The sequence below is a fragment of the Acipenser ruthenus genome, chromosome 7 (assembly GCF_902713425.1).
Source record: "Acipenser ruthenus chromosome 7, fAciRut3.2 maternal haplotype, whole genome shotgun sequence".
NCBI classification, from domain to species: domain Eukaryota; kingdom Metazoa; phylum Chordata; class Actinopteri; order Acipenseriformes; family Acipenseridae; genus Acipenser; species Acipenser ruthenus.
In genome coordinates, this window is record NC_081195.1 from 60,308,738 (window position 1) to 60,329,947 (window position 21,210).

Consider the following 21,210-nt stretch of genomic DNA (forward strand, 5'->3'; position numbering starts at 1 on the left):
ATATTTCAGCCATTCCTTAAAATAAGTTTACCAACTTATTCAACAAAGTTGCTAATTTGTTTAGACACAATTCAATACATGTGCGTATTATGCAAAGAACCATGAAACACATAAACACTGCCTGAACTGTATCAGGAACCAAGTAGAAATATGCCATTTTATATACAGTATGCCAAGTAGATAAAGTAAACATGTTTTACTCTTCTTTCTACACAGCAGAAGGGCTTTTGTCTGAAATGTCCTGAATTAAATGATTTTTGTTTGTGTACATCCAAAATAAAAATAACATTTTTTTTTATATTTGTACACTGCAGTTGTACCTCCTTCCAAACCTATTTATGTTTTTTAAAAGTTTGTAATGCTTTTTTTTCTTGACTTATTTGGCATTAGAACTACAATAATTTATACAACCATAGGAGTCTGTATGTGGCCTGTAGTTGTGATAAACAGTTTAGAACTAAAGCAGCTTTCTTAACTTAGTGGTTAACGGTCTTATTTTATGTAGTTTTGTTTTTTAAATGAAGCAGGCTGTAGATTAATTTATTGTACACCACAACATAACACGGACACACACATTTAGACTTTAGAACTTGTCAAAGCAAAACAAACAAAGAAGTCTGACTTATTGTTTTTACTTAATTACACTCTCCAAATATACCTAACTCCACAGCAAATGGTGAGTCATTAAAATACAATTAAACAAATACACAATCGTTTTAAACACAAACTTTCTCCATTAACTTTTTTTCAAAAGCGTTTACAGTAAAGTTTACTATTTTAACCACAAAAGGGCACAAGTATTTTTTAAAGTCTCAAGACAAAACTTAACCCACAAATCTACAAACATTTCATATGTACCTATTATTTTACCTCATATTTTAACTTTTGATTATTTCTCTCATAACAAGATGTATGTGTTAAAACATGGTGAAAAGATATTGCTTATTTAAAAAAAAAACATACACACACACACACACACACACACACACACACACACACACACACACACACATTTTCATACAAACTATAACGTATATAACTCCTATTGGAACACTGTGTTCTAAAATAATGTTTTTTTTTCTAGATGTCCACAAGGTGGCACCTTTTCACAACGTTTTACATGATGTACACACAGTAAAGTCTAACCCTAAATCCTATGAATAAAAATGATTCTAAACTATATACTGGATGACTGTCTTTTTTTTTTTTTTTACTGAATTTGATAAGAACACAGCTAACTTCCAAGTTCTGCATGCTTTTCATCATAACATTATTTGTCGAACAAATATGCCTCTCCAGAAAACCAACATACTGACTGGTCAAAAAATAAGTAATGGCCTTAATAGCCCACAATGAGATCCATCTGTTTTCCTGAAATGTTCTCATTTAACTAACATTATCCCATTTATTTTGTCCAGTCAGTGCAGCTTATCCTAGTTATTCCCCAAGCTTGCTATTAATGTGACCATTGTGTCTATTGTATCTATCAACACTGACATATGGAAACAAGACTCACAATATCAGTGAAGATTTTACTGACACAGGGAAGAAAAAAAAAAAACAGCAGAACTATAAATTATTTTATGTTACCTTTTTATTTCATCATTCATAACATTATTTGTCTATGGTGCACATGTAAAAATCTATATAGTATATTCAGACATCAATGTACAGTATAAGCTTCAGTATTACACTGACTTTCACAGAGTATATTGGTTTGTATACATACCAGTCTCTGTATGGCATTATAACCTACACAGTTTTGTTTTCAGATTGTTTACTCTAGTCTAATTATATTTTTTTGAAACAACACAAAACCAGTGATATAAATATCCTTTGATTGTTTCTCATCTGTTACATTTTCAGTTGTCTGTTTTTCATTTTTGTATTCATTTGGATTTTTATCATTTAAAGCACAGAAAATACCATGACCACAAAATGTGACAAAGCTGCCTCTGAGAAAATAGCATAGACGTGAAGTGATGGTTTTATCTGTGGTGGTAAAAATGTTCCATCACAACCAAACAAAAAATGATAAATATCTGCCTCAGTGCAAGTGACATATCGATATGGCTGACGATGCATTTATTTATTTATTCATTTATTTTACTCAAAGAACCAAGAAAGGGATGCTGAAATTGCTTTATTTGACTATGGTGCACATATTAAGGCCCCAGACATTGGTTTAGATAACACTGTTTTAATATTTATTAGGCAGAAATATAGAAAATAAAATCTACTGTAATTTATCTTTCAGAATTTTATTTAATGCCCCCCCCCCCCCCAAAAGCATTCCTCTTGTTCACTGTGACTCAAAACACCTGCAGTATCAAAAGCATGCTTTTTTCCCCTTTAATGACAACTACAAAGGCCATCAAATAGAATTAGCCCCTTTGTCACAAAGTGGCATTTAATTCCTTCTATGGTTCATACTCATTCAAAAACATTGATATTATAGAGGGCTTGCTGTGAGAAAACAACAGCAAAGTGCCAACAGCAAACCTCGAGGAGTCCATATTAATCTACTTGCGCTACAGCTATAACAAAACTGCGTCAGCTTCTCTCGATTAGCTTGCAGTAGCTGTAAGAGGATTCTGTGCATACTTGTACACCTTGTTTCTAACTGTCACTGAGTTGAGATGAAATCACTCCTGGTTGTTTCCATTGGCAGCAGTGAGATATAAGCATGACTTGAACTGGGGCACTGAGATAATGTACTGAGAGAATTCGCTGCAGCCCAGTCACTCTGATGGACCAAGTTATCTAACAAGTGTCCAATCCAAAGGACAATAAAGTAAATCGTGGATCGCAGAAAAAAAAAAATATTCAAGCAGAACAGAAAGCTATGATTTATACACCAAGTGTTGCCTTTGCCTTTACACCTTGTTTCCAGTTTCTAAATACACTTCTGCAAGCCAACAAATTAATGGTATCTTCCATTAATTCTCGAGCATAGATAACATAAACTACCCATATTATGACATTTACAATAATCTGCAGGGGAACAGTGCATGAGTTTGAGTTGAATAAATGCAGTTACAGATAATTTGAATTGACTACAGGTCAAAGACTTAATATAGGATTCCACTATGCTAGCAGCATACTAAAAGGGTTAAATAAACGAGTGGTATCAATGTAGCACCTAACCATCTAAACACTTTCCTGTGCAGCTATACCATAGGATTTATGGCACAAATTCTATTGCATTACGTAAGAAATGAAAATGAGGTGGAGGTGGGATTTTTTCATAGGACCTAGTTATAGGAAATAAAAAAGTGGAATTTATAACTTTAAACACTGTAATACAATTTTAAAATTAAAAATGCATCTTCTAGTCCATTTTATAGTACCCGTTATCACTTTATTCAGCCTAATGCAGTAGTCTTTTCCAAACCGGTTTTGCTTTGTACTGAAAAAAATCTGATTTGTTCTTCATATTATATATCAGAAGCTTTTAAAAAAAAAAAAAAAAACATTAATGACTAAATACCCCTATTACACAAAAAATTAAAAAATCCACCAAACTCACCACTGAAAAAATCACTCTCCCTATATTTGATTTTCCCTATTTCTCGTAGTGGACTAACTTTAATGAGATATAATCTTGCATAAGCACATCAGTCATAAGTATTGCTAGCGTTGCTCAGCAAAACTGGTTTACTCAAATGTATTGCATGTTTCAGAACAAGCTAACATCAGCTGAGCAGTAGTTCTTCATTTAGTCATTATTTTAATGCAAGACTAAGCCCAGATGCAGTTTAGAAATTTGAAATTAAAAAGGGGTCTTTAGTGATGTGATAGAATAAATGAATAGTAAAGTGTTTGTCTTTGAACTGTATGGGTTGTGGTTCGAGTTCAGACCTTGCCTTTCCATTCAATTGAATGGCCTTAGATGCCAATTCAGTGGCATCCTATAGGAAGTAATCCTGACCCATGTGGTTGAAATGGGTAATATAATATCCGTTCTCTTTCTATATAAATTATAGCATGTATAGTGGCTTGGGAGACACGTGATGCTCTCAACGGTGAGTGGTCATCGTGACGAGCCTGCCGTTGAAACTCTGCACCCTTGTGTTCACTCTAAAAGGGTGAGCTTAGATTAGATGGGAATAGAATGTAAAGGATCCCGTCTAGAGTCTGATGAGTTATTATTACTGACTTGAGCACAGCAGCCCCTTGACTGTAGAACTTGCTCTTTAAATATAGTATGTGTTTTCAAAGGGCTTAACACGAAGGTTTCAAATTGGTACACTGTTTATTTAATTAAATACAGACCTGTTAACTTTCAGCTATATTGATGTCACAGGGATATATACATAACAGAGATGTATTATTTTATTTTTAAAAAGTGTTACCACTATATGAATATATGTATAACAAAAATCTATTACAAAGTTAACACTGTAGATTCAATTTATATCCTCCTACTAGCAGGTTATAAGGGGGAGGAAGCATTTGTCCAGATGGATACCACTACTCTTTACATATTGTAAACAATCTATACTGTCAACCAGGCCTTTCTGATTAAGTAGAGTAATGTACACTAAAGGTAAAAAATACATTATACAATAAATAACACACACAATGGAAGTGCACGCTAGTTTCATGGAAATTACGTACACATTTGTTGAACAAGATTAATTCTGTACATTTTCAGTGTGAGTTTAGAGTGTAATAAACTTTTAGTAACTTTCTATGTTTTTAGCATCTGACTCGTGAATAAGTGCATCTTTGGATTTTGCAGATTGTACCAAGGGTTTAACCAATTTTCACTTTGAAAAACTAAATTGCATTTTTGTGTAATAAAATAAAAAAACATGGTTTAAAAAATGTTGTAGCATACTGTAGTATACTATTGCTGTTACAGGAACTGAGAGTGATACAAGCGAAGTCTGACAGCAGATAGTATGTGTTCATAATGTGGACCGTATTGCAACAATAACTTGGAAATAACTTAAAGATTAATTTAAAAAGGATAAAAATGCTTTTTATTTTCCTTATGGTAACCCCTACCAATACAGCACAAGGTTAACTACGCGCATTTCCAGTATCTAGAAAAGTATAGTACGAAGACGATATTATGACATAAAGATTCTAGAAAAACAGAGAGTTCCATTCTGGTGGAGCCTAGGGTGCCAAAAGTTGTTTTAAACATGGCCTTTGTTCACAAAACCCATCACAATGCTATTGAAATTAAGTCAGTGAGATCCCTAGGCACTGAATCTCCCATTAAAATTAAAGGTCACAAAAAGAACATAATGAGAAAGTGCAATCAGTTTCAACAATAGTAACGTGATGCAGAGACTGAAGGCAATTCAGCCCTACTATAATAAAAATGATGAATTGAAACAGTGTCCCTCTAGACCAGGCTCCATCCACTAAACAGCAGCAGGCAGAAAACAAAGGCAGACATCATGGAAACAGTGACATTTGTATTTAAAAAATCCCAACAACATGAAACACATTTCTTAGTCCATTCAGGGGACAGGAGCCAGGGCTGCGTGGAGGAAGAACCTCAGGAATTGAAATAGAAGAGTTTGTGACTCAGAAAAGAGGACAGGGTTTCCGCTTGGCTCGCAGAGAGACGCTCTCACAGAGGTGAGACGGGACCGATCGGCCTCTAAGGCTGGGAAGCAAGTCTTACTTCCCCCAAGGGGAAGAGTGGACAGAGAATGGAAAAACTAAAGAGTTTGGATAGATTTGGTGGGGGGTCTCCTCTGGCTCACAGAGAATCTTCCTGGCAGAGACGAGGCCAGCACAGCTGGGTCTCTAAGGTTGGGAAGTGAGCTTCACTTGCATCCAGAGGGAGACCGTTGCAGAGGTAGAGCAGTATTGAGGAGGAGGAAGGGGAGGATGGAGGAAATTAAAAACCCAAGACAGAGAATAAGGGTGTGACTTGGGGTTTAAATTGGGAGATTGACAGATATTTTCTTGGGAAAGAATGGGGGAGGAGTCCTAGCTTGGTAGTTGTTATGGCAACAATGATGCAGTAGCAGAGAAATAACGGTGTAGTACATCAATGAGCTGTGTAGATGGCAATAGTGTTGAACATTCACTTTAAGGTTCATGATTTTGTAACTATTAAACGTTGTGACTTTTTTTTATCATATTTTAAATTATTTTGTGGATGCCTAACACCGAAAACCGTAATCATACAAAATAGAAGTAAGATGCAAGGGAAAGTTTTAATAGCTTGCACGTGTCAGTGTATGTCCATAATGACACCCTGGTTACAGATAAAAAAAAAGCATAGATAAACAAATGAGATCTATAAATTGTCTTTTGTCAAAATAAATTAAATGGAAATCTTGATCTCCTTTTTAGCTTCATAGGGTAAAAATAAAATAATACATCTCTGTTATGTATATATCCCTGTTACATCAATATATTTGAAAGGCAACAGTTAATAACTGGTCACATTTGTAAGTGTAGCTATCTATGGCCTTTTTTTTAAATTGCCAATTTGAATGAAGACATTTTAAACAGCAGGCTGACTTTTATTTAAAAGAGCCTGTCGTGCTGATTTTGAGACATCATGGGCAGACCATGGAATGCCACAATGTAGCTGTAGGCCACTTCTGAGCATGCCTTAAGTCATCCCCAGGTGTACTGTCCTGCAGTTCTGATTCTTAACCACCTATGCAGGAGCCTTTGGGCAGCAATCAGGATCAATCATTAGATGACAGATGAATGTGTCACTGCAAGCGCCTATTTATTTTAATAATAATAGCCTTATCTCACCAATGACTTGTTCATATTAAAAGCCAGTTGCATTAGTCAAATATAATAATAATAAGGGCATGGTAAATCATATGCAAGTACTGTGAATCACAGAAATGTTTGGTAACGCATAATAAAAAAAAATGGTAAATGGTTAAAAACTATGGTAAATGCATAACCGAGTCATGGGAAAGCATGGGGAAATATCCATGCAAAACTATCATGGTATTTAATACCAAAAATGTCACAGATAGATCAGGAGAGTTTATTTTAATCAGCCTTTACAGCCTCTCTACACAATCTAAAAAGGAAACTCCAGTTAAGAAAGTCAGATACTTAACCATTGCAAAAGTGTTTCCCACTAATGGGTTATCACTCACCATGCCACCCACACTAAACTGGAAAGGAAATATTTCACTCTCTGCATTCTCACAACTGAGCACAAACTTTTTTTTCTTCCGGCATATGTTCTCTAGAGATAATAGGGTTTTTGCACACTGACATTGTACACACACAAGTACTTTTTTTCTTTAAGAAATAAGCTAAGGCATGTAACAGTGCTCTGTTCTGAAAATCTGATTTTCTCTTCAAGAAAATCCATTAGATTTTCTAACATGGGCTTTTTTTATGAGTGCATGTATATATCATTTGGAAAATGTTTTTACAGCTTCAGTTATTGATTAGCGGCTAAAAATGATCATCTATATATATATATATATATATATATATATATATATATATATATATATATATATATATATATATATATATATAGTGAGAGAGAGAGAGAGAGAGAGAAATAAACTCATTTACTTCAACTGTTTGAAACTTTATGATGTGTGAGAAGACAAAAGGAAGTTGATTGCCCCTGAGCCTGGAGACATATCTACAACACTCTAGTAAGACCTTTTTGACATACTACATGGACAGTTCTCTTGGTCATTGGGGATGCGACAGGAGTTTTAACCAGACTAAAATCTAAAAATGCAACTTTGTAATGTTCTTGCTACAGTTTAATTCTGTTTGAGAATAAATCCATTTTTTTAATGTGATAAATGTCAGATGTTGTCCCACTTATTCTGAGAAAGAAATGTTCAGTGACCTTTAATGGAACAGAAAAGCAAACATAAAGGATGTAAAGTATAAAGTTCCTGCCTGTGCTAGATCACTTCAGGGGGTATTCAAGTTGTGGGAAAACTGAAAGCTCAATAGAAGAGGTATGTTGTGGGGGCTCCCTAGTGGCGCATCCAGTAAAAAGCACTTGTGTAGAGTGCAGGATGCGCCCTATAGTCTGGACATCGTCATTTTGAGTCCAGGCTATTCCTTTGCCGACCGAGGACGGGAGCTCACAGGGGGCGGCACACAACTGGCCAAGCGCCGCCCGGGGGGAGGGAGAGTTAGGTAAGTCTGGGTGTTCTCGGCTCACCGTGCACCAGCGACCTCTGTAGTCTGGCCGGGCGCCTGCGGGCTTGCCTGTAAGCTGCCCAGAGCTGCATTGTTCTCCGTCACTGTAGCTCAGGGTGACTGCATGGTGAAAAAAAGTGTGCAGTGTGAAAAAAAGTAGTTGGCTGACGGCACACACTTCGGAGGACAGCGTATGCTCGTCTTGACTGCACCAAGTCAGCGCAGGGGTGGTAGCGGTGAGCTGGGCTAAATAAAAATAATTGGACATCATTAAATTGGGGAGAAAACTACAAAAAAACAAATTAGCGACTACTAAATGAAGAAAAAAAGAAGAGGTATGTTGTATAATGCCTTTAAAGGTTAATAAATGGAGTTAATAAAATAAATGGAGTTAATAAAATAAAATAAAATCTCTTCTGTTCCAAATCTCACTGCAGTTCTGGCTCTTAACCACCCTGCAGAAGCCTCATGATCAATCATTGGATAAAAGATGAATGCATAACTAATTAGACAATGTTTTAAAACATACTGAATCATAAATAAAGTTCTATTCTTTCTGTTGAAGCAATCCAGATATCCAGAACGATATCTTAAAACTGACTGAAAAACCAAACCTGAATAGCTGCAGTTGCCTATTTATTCTCTCCTTTATCTGAAGGCAAGTGCTTCAGTCAGTTTCTTGAAAGAATGAAAAGCTGCTTTAATGTCAATTCTAACCCATTCATACTAGACAGAATTTGCTTCTGCTTTCTGCCATTTTACAATGATGATAATCACATCTATTCAGATACCCGTGTATTTGAAATGCCAAGCTCTGTGTAAAAATACAACAATAAATCTACCAGATGCTATATATATGAATTCACAGGGCGGGAACCAGGGCTGTGAGAGGAAGGAAATGTTTTGCAACTTGGGATTCGAGGCTCAGCCTCTAGAGCAGGGGAGAGAGAGAAAAGGACGGGCCGGACTCCAACCGAGAGAGCCTTCCCTATGGAGTCGAGGCTAGCCCTAATGGCCTCCGGGCCCCTGAAAAGACAGAGTCCTCTGACTTCTCAGAGAGTTGTTATATGCTCAGCCTGATGACTGGCTTCCAGTTACTGACCGGGTTCGACCCTCAGAGGACTGAACGGCTCATCCGAAGCCTTGATGTAAGGAAGAAAAGAATCTGAAAGAACACAAATAATTGTTAGTTAGCACTAAGAGTAAGAGGGCCACGTCCCAGGAGGGTAAAGGAGGAAGTAAGACAGAGCCTTCTTTCTTGAGGCAAGCTATATAGCGCATGAGCTGCGAAAGAATAGTGTGGCCGGTGGTCCCCTCTGACCACACGAAGAACCTGCAGTTACTGGAATTCAAGGTCGGGGAAGTGAGAGTCACTATCCCCCCCAGAGGGGACCGACACAGAAGCACGCGGCATATGAAAAAAGTGAGGAGGAGGAGGAGGAGGGAAAAAGCAAAATGCAAGAGAAAGAGCTGAGCTGTGACTGTGATTAAATAGGGAACAGACAGGTGAAATTAGTCAATGATGATAGGCAGGTCAAATTAGAAAATAGCGAAGCCCTGGTTCACGCCCCCCAAATTTCACAAGTTAACATTAAAAAGCATGTAATTTAACTAAACTATGATTGTATTATTCTTTCTCAGAGAGCTAATCTTCTTGACAGCAGTTTTAGTTGTAGGGACTCAAATGCCATCCTGCTACGACAGTACTGTGCACCAATTAGAGATGTTCCTGCCCCAATCTGCAAAGCTATACAAAGCTTTAGAGCTCAAATGACAAAACAGAATTTGGGGGTCACCATCTTTTAATCTTTTAAAGCTGATATTTTCAAAAGTTCTGTAGTGTGTCAGTACTTGGGACCACAGATTTTATTATGATGCAGGATAACTCCACATTTATTTTCAAATATCTTAGTGGATGACAATTAATAATAAAAATTGACAATAGAAATGTAGCAATATAAGGACAGATATAAGTTCTTATAACACAAAGGCATTTATAACAAATCCATGCATTATGTTATAACATGACATGAATCTATACACTATGGTGCAATAACACATTCATATGTGTTTACAATATGTTAATAAATACTATACTATAGTGTTGTATGTATCTCTTTTACATTCAGTGGTTAACCCAGCGTTTTATCCAATGCTAAAACTGAGTTCTCAGAGGCAGAGGATCATATACTGCAAGGCAAGGCATTCCTAATTCTTAAGGGTAAAAATCACCATGGGAACCAGCATTAGCTTCTTGGTCTTGCAGATCTGTGGAAGAGTATACAGATAAAATGGCTGTGTTATGCTATGTCACTGAGCAGTTCAAATCTGGGTCTTTAAAAGGAACCAGTTGTTAATATTGAAGACATATTATCTGCCTCTACAGTTCATTAATATTCAAAAATACAACAGAAGTCAGCCAAATTTGGTAGGTCTGGCTGGTCTTGGAACAGCTAATAAACTTCAAACATTATGTTAATGAGAGCAATGCTACTGGAGCTTAACTTATTGGTGCGAATCAAGAATTCCACAAGGGCCTGGCAGTGATGACTCTCCAATCAGGTGTTTACCACACCCTGCCAAGACTGGATGCTGTAATAAAGTCAAATAGAAAATCACATTGAGCAGCTTTTGGTTTAAAACATGTGAATAATGGAAGACAGAGCCCCACAATGGGCCACAGTGGAAGTTGTGACAATGTGGAGTACATTATATATGAACTTTACATACCTTTACATGTCAGTGCTCTGTCACTAGGGTGACCATATGGCTCACAGGGAAAGTTTGGGACAGTTAAGGAATTTTTTTATTCATATGATAATGCATTCTTGTTGCGTTTTATCTCTTTTCTTGAATTGACGCCCAGGACTTCAAGTACCCGGACTGTTCCATATGATCATGTGACTAATGCCTTTTAACCCACCATCGCGGCAAGTGGCTTCATACAGTAAAACCTTGTACATGCAATACAGACAGTATGTTTTTTGTTGGTGGATAGTGGTTAGTGTACACATCTTTAGAGAATTATTGAACAGGGCAAATTAAGTATAAATTATCACTAGTTAGAGACCATGTGCCACATCCATACTAATGGGTTGGGTTTTAAATGTAACCAAAAATGATGCCTCAAATCACATGTATTACTGTACCATCCCCAAGGCCATTTATCTGTGTAGAACATATTAACAGATTTCATTCTGTTTGCAGGGCTTGCTCATTGAATCTTTTTGTCTGCATATTCTCTGGAATTTAGTAACAGTTTATATTAATACCATATTGGGAAAATGCCCCACCATCTGCACACAAATGAAATACTGAACATTTTTTGGCGACCGGGCGACCTGATTTGAACCACGTGCTTGAGAAGAATTACTTCTTTAGCATTTAACCTGGACCTAAACCTTAAACAGCATCCTGATTCTAACCGTACTAATAACTATTTGACTTTTACAAAGCTAGCAATCATTCAATAAAGCCTGGCAAAAATGATCAAATATCTCCCCATTGCTCACCCTCTCCCTCACTGTCACAAGCCTTTTTATCACATCTTGCCTGAACAACATCTCTTCTCGCACCAGTCAGCATGTATAGGATTTATATGGATTTATTATAGTAAACTGATGTCATTCCCTTTAACCTGTATAATAATAACACTTACAGTAAGTAATTATCAAGCCTATTTCTGGGGCCACATTCGACAGTAAGTGTGGATTTGTGATGAATGGAATACAATATTTGAAATAATATAAAACTAGCAAGAAACTACTCAGAACTCTACTCTATTAAAAATGAATAATGAAAGAAAATATATTTGGAGAACAGTAAACATTGATTCCACAGTAGCACTGTGCTGTTGACAATGAAGGGGTTGTCAGGGGTTTTTACAGTCCCATATAACACAGTACATTATTATATTATAACACTGTAAACCCGAGGATCTGATGGAGAAATAACTGAATAACAAAGGTCACTGCTGAACTTCCAGTGACACAAGCGAAAATTTCGTTTTTCAGAGTTACTCTGTGTTAGCTATCTTATAAACTAAACTGTGAATTGAATTTGAGGTGGACAACAAGAACATGACTTCCAATTGAACTCTACTGAACTCTCTGAACTTCAAATAACACTGTCAGAGAATCTGAAAACCACCAGAAACAGCAATAACATGTTTTCATATTGTACTGTACATTGGCACAAAGCAACTGCTATTATTTTTCACTATTTATTTCATGCAACAAAAGTACACTGAACTGTCATTAATTTTGAAAAACCTTCTTGGTGACAGATGGATGACCCAGCTGTTAATGTCTTAAAAGACTAACGCTGCAATTACTCCTATGTTGAGCTCTAATGAAATGTTTTACAGTATTTACTTTGTTTCCTGTGCAACAGGACACAGAACACACTACACCAACTGTCTTAGTCTTTATGTATTCTTGAAATATCCCCCCATAGAACACAGAATCATGACACAGTGGAATTCTGTCGGAATTTGGCAAAGCAGGAGGTCCAAGGTGTTTCAAAAGCCCTTATTTATTCTAAGTTCAGGCTTCATCAGGCACAAAATGAAAATTGCAATTCCTAAGCAATGTCTTTTCTGCTCTTTGGTTATAGGCTATAGAAAAGTAATACAAATTTTAGTCTGTATCTGGAAGACATTATGAAGGAAATATGAATTATGAATTTTCAAAATGAAAAACAAAGGCAAGCAGAGGGACTACTTCAGTTCTGTTGCTTGTGAAATGTACTTATTTGCTCACTGAAGCATTGTGATTTTTAATACAATGAAGGTAGGTTCCAAGTAGTATTATGGGCACATGTCTTTCTGAGTGGACCTGATGGAAAACCACCATCTTTCAAACACTTGAATTTACATGTGACAAAAAAATAACAGCAAAAATAACTTCAAAACTGGAAATCCAATGAAATTCTAACCACCGTAGAAAATGAAGCCAGCAGAGACCGCTACCTCTGCGCTGAGTTTATGTAGCTGTAGCTAATACAATTTTTTCTCCAGGTCTGCTGAAAAATGACATTATACACAGGGGAAATGTTAACATTGGGGGTGAACGATGCATCACAACTGCTGCTGCAGTCACTTACAATAGGACCTTGTTTTTACATCTCATCTGAAGGACTGTTAGATGTGTCAAAGGCAACATGCTGTCTTTAGGACAACAGATGAGCAGTGTATGTATTTATGTACTGTACTGTAGAGAAATGTCACTGCAGCTTAAAGAGCTTATCACTCTGGATCAAGAATCTCCTTCCATTGATGATGCTCCAGCTCCAGTCAGCCGTGTACAACACGCTGCGCAGAATGGATGTTGTAATTGAAGCAAAGGTAAGTTTGCATTGAAATCAATGGGCCACTGTTGAAGTTGTGACAACATGAAACACATCATCTGTCAATTCTAGAGGGGGTTGCTACTGGCTGATCAATAACACATCCTAATTATTGATACCAGAGTGTCCCAGTTATAACATTGTGATTTGTATCACATCCTTCTCTTCCTTCCGGTAGCATCTGCAACCAACTATAGTGGTGTGGTAGTAGTTTTAGTTCTGATGCATTTTAGTTGAGTGGCTATGGCCATGTCCATGTTAACTTTGCTTGGATGCATCTATTTGCACAAAGGGGAGCATTTTCCAATAGGGTAAGACACATTTGTAATAGTGCCAAAGACTATACTAACTCATTCAAGCGTGACAAGAAAATTACTAAGAGACTTGTGAGCAAGATACCGTAGAGCAGTGGTTTCCAACCTTTTCACCTCGAGTACCAGTGTTTCCAGCAGGGAACAACAGGTGTGCCAGTAACTATGTGAAATCTTAAATGGCTGTTGCAGAACAGAGACATACCCCATTACAACTGGTTTTCTCACTGAAAATTATTTGACAGGAGTTCACCACAAGCGTATTCATTTATAATTGATCAGAATAGCAAAAAGGCCAGGCATTTTTTTTTCAAAGCACAAAAAAGAAAAAACAAGTCACAGTTAATTCTCGCTGTCTTTGTTGACATAATTCCAATCACTGGTAATTATCTTGAAATATTTATCATTAGTTCTGGTTGACTTACTAATTTATGCATCTTATATCAAGATGGTAATTGAGAATGTGTCATCTTGGCTTAGTGCTCCAATAGATGAGCTGCACTGCCTTAAAGAGTGATAACAAATGGTAAAACAAACCTATACAGTATGTACGTAACTATTAATGATACACAACTATCCTACTTATTTTAATGTCCAAATTAGTTCAAATAGTACATGTATTCAAAAGTGCTTTCTCCAAACTATCTTGTACTTGTTGTGTTCTGTTAAAGTACATATACAACAGGGCTCCCAAGTGACGCATCCGGTAAAGGCACTCCACGTGGAGTTCAGGATGTGCCCTATAGCCTGGAGGTTGCCGGTTCGACTGTTATTCCACTGCCGACCGTGGACAGGAGTTCCCAGGGTGCGCCGCACAATTGGCTGAACACCACCCAGGTGGGGAGGGCTTTGGTTGGCCAGGTTGTCCCTGCGGGCCTGTCTGTAAGCTGCCCAGAGCTGTGTGGTCCTCCGACTGTAGCTCTGAGGTGGCTGCATGGTGGGCCTGCAGAGTGAAAAGAAGCTGACGGCACACGTTTCAGAGGACAGCGTGTGTCTTTGTTTCTCCCAAGTCAGCATGGGGGTGACAGCGGTGAGCCGGGTTGAAATAAAAAAAAGAATTGGGCTTTCCAAATTGGGGAGAAAATTAGAAAAAATAATTGGCATTTCCAAATTAAATACATTTTAAAAAAGTATGTATATAACTTTATACAATTACTTTGTATGGCATAATGGCTTGAAATGTCAAGATCCTAAGATCATTTCTAATCTGCATCAAAAAAACAGCTTCAATGGCGATGCAAGAGAACATGTTCAGTGAAAGAATGTATACGTTTTAAAATTTGTCAACATAAAAAATTATAGTTCAGCAAATCTAAGTCCAATCTTTGTTTCATATTCACCACCCCTGTGACAGACACTTGAAACAGACTTCTAGTTAAAAGTTTCTCATTGAATTTATTTGTTTTCTTTTAGTTTTTCTAAATGTAGCACAACTGAATGTTTAATATTAGTTATGGATGAAAAAGAGGGTTCCAAACAAAGCTGGTTATCAGTTCATTAGAGTACCTAATTATAAATGGTTGCAATACAACCCGCAGATTCTGTATATCTTGTCCATACTGAGTGGCAGACTGTGTTTTGCACACCTCTCTGGTTCACCTCAGAGATTAGTTGATGACAGATCCAGTTACTGTAATGGCCACAGCATGTCACCACCATTTAGATTTCTTGCCTATACAAATAGCCAGTGCAGAGTTTGGAAGCATGCTGTGGATTGGTTTATTTTGTGTTTTGTTCCATTTTTCTGGCTGAATCAAAGCAATGTCTTAACATTATTTGACTTAATTTTGTATTATGGGTACAATGGTCAAAGGCGCTTTGGACTGTTGATGGATGGACAACGACACAGCGAGCTGAGCTATTTCACTCAATGTGTTTCCTTCTTTATGCAAGTCAAGGTTCTTATAATAGTAGAAAACACTAGAGGAGGATTTGAGTAAATTGTTGATGCTCATAATGCATCACAGTAGAAAAATGCAACATGTCTAAGACTTTTGCACAGCATTATATATACTTACAATATACTGGACAATAACAGGTCACGCAATCCTCACATTGACAACCCTCATTTACCAAATGCTATCAGCCACATAATTGAACATGACAACTATGTTGTTTTCTTGGCAGCTGATAAAGATTTGTAGGGCTTGGTAATGCTGAGTGACAGGGCGATATCTCTTTGAACAGATGAATGATATGGAAAAATTGTGACAGATAACTTTGAATGTGCTTGCACAATAATTCAGTCTAATGTGTTTTTGTTTTTGTCTGTCACTTATTGTCATACAAGTCTTATCAGAACGTAACAGTGCTGTATTCAGCTCATTGAAAGATTCTTATCAGAACGTAACAGTGCTGTATTCAGCTCATTGAAAGATTCTATGTTTTTCTTTTTAACAATGGCTTCAGAGACATTGGCAGGCCTCTTTATGCTCTCCTCCTGTGACAGGAATGAGAATCAGTTTTACTGATACTGTGCTGGACAGTTTATGCATGACTCGTGTTATCTACAATGTACCAAAATCAGGTTCACAATGTCCTATGTCATATTCCCCCTCACTTCCTGACACACACACACAATCACACATCTCCAGTATTTTCTCATTTCACGTTGTACTATTACTTGCTGGTTATTTTTTTTTTTGACTGTGCAGTTTAATTATAACAGGAACAGTGCACACACTGGCCACTCATTTTTTTAACAACAAAAATACTGATATCACTGTTATTTCAATTGCTCCTGTACTCTCTGGTGTGAAAATACAAAATACACAGACATTTATGAAAAAAATGCATTAGAATTCAAATTACTGACATTAGAATTCCAAAAGAAAAATGAGTAAACCCAGGTTTGTTAAAGGAGAAGAAACATGCTTCAGCCTGCCTGTGAGTCACTGACTATTGTTTTAAAAAGGTAAGATCTTCACCACTGTGGATGAACGAGAAAGAGGCACGTTCAAAAACAAAAAGGAAAAGAAATTAAACCCTGGCTGTTACTCTTTTAGTAGAGCATTCTCATAAATAGATTATTCCAGTATGATTAAAGGAATGTTAGCCAAGGTTTTAACATCAATTTTCCTCCATCATATGAGCACTAGCAATATTAGCACTTGTTCCTTTCTTCTGTTGATGATCTGTTAGTTATTCGGTTGCATTTTATACTTCAATTTGGAATATGCAGGTATGAAAAAAGATAACGCTATAGATGAAAAGTTGCTGCTTTCTCCTGGTGCCACTTCCTGTTTTCAGGTTAAACTCCCCCCTGTCACTGCAATCAGATAAGACCATTTGACCTACAGCAAAGGTACCAGTCCACAGCAGTAGAGTTGCATTTTCAATATGTGTACATCCAGAATTAACTTTAAAAGGATAAGCACAGTTTTATAACACTGGCTTACTCTCCTTTGATTAAACAGTCTAATACTGAATCCCATATGATTAATAGGAGTACTCTGACAGGATGTGCTCCCCATTATCTCTGTAGATACATAAAGCATCCTCCAGGCAAGCTCTGGCACTTATCTTAATATTAGGACTGGCACTCTTAGACACAGATCAAAATCCAAGTCACTGAAGAAGATGCAATTGTGGATACAGAGCATACCTCATTACACCTCTCTATATATTACATTACTGTGATTGCTTGAGAATTTGAATAGCAGCTGGGACCAAATTAATTAATTAATTTTCTATTTCATATAAACCTGTGTGCTGTGATGAGATTTTTTAATTGAATCAAGGCAGCTAGCTCGCACATGGCATATTTATCTTTATCAGAATGTAAACATTTGATATTAAACATGTTTTTCCCCAAAGGTAATTATTGAAAGTGGCCTTGGTTTTTAACATCTGCTTTGTAATGCGCCCCTCAATTAAATGTGCATAATAAGCAGCTGTTATGCATGAACGTAGAATTCCAGAGTAAGTTACATAAACAGCAGCAATACGTGAAGTGTGAGTGCAGACATTTTGATAAAGATGCAATTGTTAAACAAATCACTGTGCTGAGGATTTATTGCTGTTTTGTGTTTAATTGAATTCATTTAATTGCAGTTTAATTGAGATAGACACAGACACCAAAGGGATGTTAAAATATTTAATTCAAATGAGAAGAGGATTTTAAAAGAAATTGTCCCAAAATACAGTATCAATATCAGACAATCAGGTTACATACTAAAGGACAATGAGAAGCAGAGACAAAAAGATTTAGCCTTTCTTTGGGAGCACTAGCTATTTATTCCTGTCTAGCCCAAGAGAAAAGGAAATGGATGGTGGTGGTCAAGGTTGCCTTAAAAGAACAGTACTGGCTGCTTGTAAATATTGCTACAATTATAACTTTAGAACTAAATATAAAAAAACAATCTAAACATCTTAGTTGTGAAGCAGGTTTCATACAGGGCTACAGTGACTCAATAATATGTCATGAAAATATCTAATATGTCTTATACTACAGTATGTAAAAGCTGCATCTACCTGTTGCATGTCAGTTTCAGTCACAAAGGGCAAGACACTAGATAATAATACTGAGTTTTCACAAATAACAGTCTCCAAAGTGATGAACAAAAACTTTTCAGAAGAAATCAGAGTTGGTAGTCATTGAGGTATAATCATATATTCCTCCAAAACACTGAATGCCTTGCAGATTCATCATTTTGTATCAGTGCTATCCTAATTGCTTATGAGACCTGCTCCCTGCAGACAATCCCGGTATACAGTATGTGCAGTGGTTAAAGCTGAGGATATATGGACACCCAGCCACTTTACACAAATTCAAAATGTAAGGCTAACCAGACGGGACTGACATGTGCAATTGTGGCAAAGTGGTTTGCAGTGTGCAGGTGTAGTGATGATGTGATTGTGAAACAGAAGATACACAACAAAGTTCATGATCCAAACAGGTTTTATTTTTAAAATCCTGGTCTGGCGACCACAAAGAATAATCCCAGGCAATAACACAGCGATGTATATTGCACTGTTCCAAAACAACGGGTTGCAGTCCCGAAATAATAAGACACAGTTCATAAATAATAAACACAGTAGAACACATGCAATGACACACATTCACAATGTGCTCATGGTGAAATACAATTTATTTGTGTACAATGGTGCAGTGCTGTCCGGGTTAATGCAGGCCTGTAGCGACAGCTCCGGATCATGTTAGCCGTCTAATAATAACAAACAAGTAGATTTTTAGACACGAGAAAACAAACAAAACACTCATGATAATTTCACAGTTCTCCTTCCAGTTCAGCTTAACCATAAAAAAGGAACAGATCATCTTGCTACGTCCCCTTATATACCATCAGTCACGCCCCCTTGGTTAGAGAGTGCAACCGTTTCTCCTCCAGTCTGCGGTTGCTACATCGCTTCCCTTCTGGGTCGATGACTTAGCATTGGCCGACCAGGGCACTCTGTTCCCTTTACACAGCCCCCTCACAGGTCGTGAGGGAGATTTATAACCAAGATTCATTCTTTCTCTGTCACATTAATACAGCAGTGTATTCTGGTTATCTTATAATTATGTCTAAAGTTATGTGTATTTCCCAGTAAGAAATGTCTTAAAAAACTGAAAGATTTAATAAAGCCCTAATTATTATAAGTCAGAACTTGAAGATGATTACATTAAAAGACCACCTAGTCATATTAAGTAATCAAATTTAACTCAGTTAACTTTGCGTTCTGGGGTCAGAATAATAATTGTTCCTGGCAATTGTTTTGGTTTTTTTTAAAGACACATTAGCAGGAATAAATTATGTGTTCCAGCAGAGGCAATTAACAAATTACTAAGCTGTACCACTACATAATTTACAGAGTATTTATTTAATTATCATAACAACCTCCAAAAAAAAAACAGAAAATGTAATCTATATATCCTCTCAAAAACGGGCCAGTGTTCAACTGAATTTGCAATGCATGCTTTTGACCTCTCAGAGTAATTAAATAACATCCAGAAATCTGTCTCTGGTATATTATGCTTTTATAAACAACACAATCCAGAATCTATTATGTCTAAATGCAATCAAACAGCAAGGTTTCATGGAAAGAGCAATTTTCACCGCTGTGTAAAATGACCAATTACCCTGTCATATCACCATAGTTACCTGTGCCATTCCAATGACAATGTAAACACTAGATGTTCACATCTATGGTATGCAGTATGTAAATCTAACACAGTGCTTTCTGCATACTATCTTCAGTAATAACTGACATTTGAAATAACACAAATATCACAATAGTAGATGAACAAAATCATACATATGATCTGTGATGGACAGCAGTCTTTACTTTCCACAAGAGTAAGCAAGGGTCCATAGCAACAGCAGCCCGTCTCCAAGCTGAATGGCTAATTCAGTTGAAGTCAGGCTCTGAGTGAAACCAGCACATAACTGACCTTTTTTTAAATTAAATTCCAGGACCTTAGAAAATAAAAAGGATATTTTGGAGACAGCAGTCACCAATGCTAGTATAAAATATATGACCCACAGAATTTATCCACTAGGATGACTATTATCTCCTCACACACGTCATGCCGCCTGTATTTATCGATTCATTATACAATGTCACAATCTGTCTCGTTCCATATCTTTAAAATTATTAATTTTAAAATCTGACTTCATTTTTCCAAGCTATTTACTTTTTTTTAGTACTGTTCAAGTAAAATGTGGTAACCTTGAGTTCAATTATTCGATTTCTTATGTGAATTCAGTCTCCACGCTCTATTCTTGAACATAAGCATAAAACATAACACAAGCCTAATAAAACATAAAGAAACATTCCTCTAAACTGATTCATTCCAAGGTTATTTAACCCTCCTATTAAGTTCAGAATTTAGGTACATCTGTTATGCTTTGGGTTACATTGACCCGATGCAATTTCAAACTAATTTAAACAGCCTTAAATTGATTAAATGTTTTTATTTGCAAAGGTTTTACTCTTTTATGCTTTTTTAGTCCAGGAGCTGTGATAAAACTTCTTTGACTGCCAACCTGGGAGCTCCTCATTTTGGAATGTCTTTACCAGTGGGAAAATTAGGCTCTGCCTTGTGGATATATATTGTTTGTTTTTTGTTTATAAATATCTCCAGACAGGTGCAGCCATTTTCAGAAATAATAATACAAATATAATAATAAAAAAATAACAAATTAAAGAAGTTTGTTTTATTCCTGCACACAAATCTACATAGATAAATGCCACGGGTCACAGTGACCCGAAACATCTTATTTGTACACATGACCTGTTCTAAAAAAAAAAACATCTCAAAGGTTGTGTTTTCTGTGTATAAGTTTATGACCCCAACTTAGGAAAAGTCATCAAATATTATACAGAAAATGAAAAGAAAAATAGCATTTAAGCTAATTGAAAACTAGAGTTGGGTCAAACAGACCGAAAACCTAATAGGAGGGTTAATCTAAATTAATACATATTTATA